The sequence below is a fragment of the Equus asinus genome, chromosome 22 (assembly GCF_041296235.1).
Source record: "Equus asinus isolate D_3611 breed Donkey chromosome 22, EquAss-T2T_v2, whole genome shotgun sequence".
Classification (NCBI taxonomy): domain Eukaryota; kingdom Metazoa; phylum Chordata; class Mammalia; order Perissodactyla; family Equidae; genus Equus; species Equus asinus.
The window spans coordinates 48,390,930-48,391,806 of NC_091811.1; the positions used below are offsets into that span (position 1 = coordinate 48,390,930).

Here is an 877-nt window from a genome sequence, read left to right on the forward strand (position 1 = left end):
CTAGACCAGGAGTCCATGGGTCTTGAGGACCTCTTGGTATTTGTCAACTGTCTTCTCCATATTCTTCTCAGCTTGCTCCCTCAACCTCATGAGCTGCTGCTTACTTAGTAATCCATCTCGCCGTTCTCCTTCCTCCTGTCTTCCAGGGTGGCTGTCACTGTCTATACTTCCAGGCTACCTTGTGAGCTAAGTGCCTCAGCTCAGCAAACTTCCGAGTAGACTTCAGATGCACAAGCTTGGGGAAGTAAAAACCATCATGCGCTTTTTCTTCTCAAGAGGTCGGGGGGCAAGTGTGGGATCCCATCGAATACCTTCAGGCTGTCCAGGGCAGCATGTCTCATTGGTCTTGAGCAACAAAATGTCTCACATGGTTCCCCCGAAAGATGCAGCTAGGTGCCCGGAAGGGGTAGGGTACTAGAAGAGATAGGACCCACAGGACTAGTTGGTGTTTGTGCATTTGTGTTAGAAGACCAGGTACTGCAACTTCTATCTGTAGAAATTGCCAGAAATTTGGATGCCCTAGCACCGCATGACCACCACCTTCCTGCCTAGCAGTAACTACTTGGCCACGATGATCGCCTGCCAACCCAGGAAATGGCCTCTGCTATCCAAGTACCAGGACCTCCCCCCGCCCCCCATCTTTGGCAGTTGTTTGGGAAAGGCCAGGAACTATTCTGCAAAGGGTACATATGTCTCCACTGCAGATGACATGACCTCACTCCAGAACCCTAGGGATCTGTGTTGTTAAGTACCCAGTGGGGCTTGCCATAATTTTTACGCAGATGAGAAAATTCAACTGTACAAATACATAGGGAAAAAAGCAAAAGTCCTTACAAATCTCATTTCCTGTCAAATCATCAACATCCTGGTGAGCAGC

At 49.0% G+C, this 877-nt stretch overlaps 1 pseudogene; it reads right to left on the reverse strand.

Annotated features, from left to right (window-relative positions):
- Nucleotides 1-639, reverse strand: LOC123280024 (large ribosomal subunit protein uL13 pseudogene; annotated as a pseudogene).
- Between the last annotated feature and the right edge of the window lie 238 nt (nucleotides 640-877).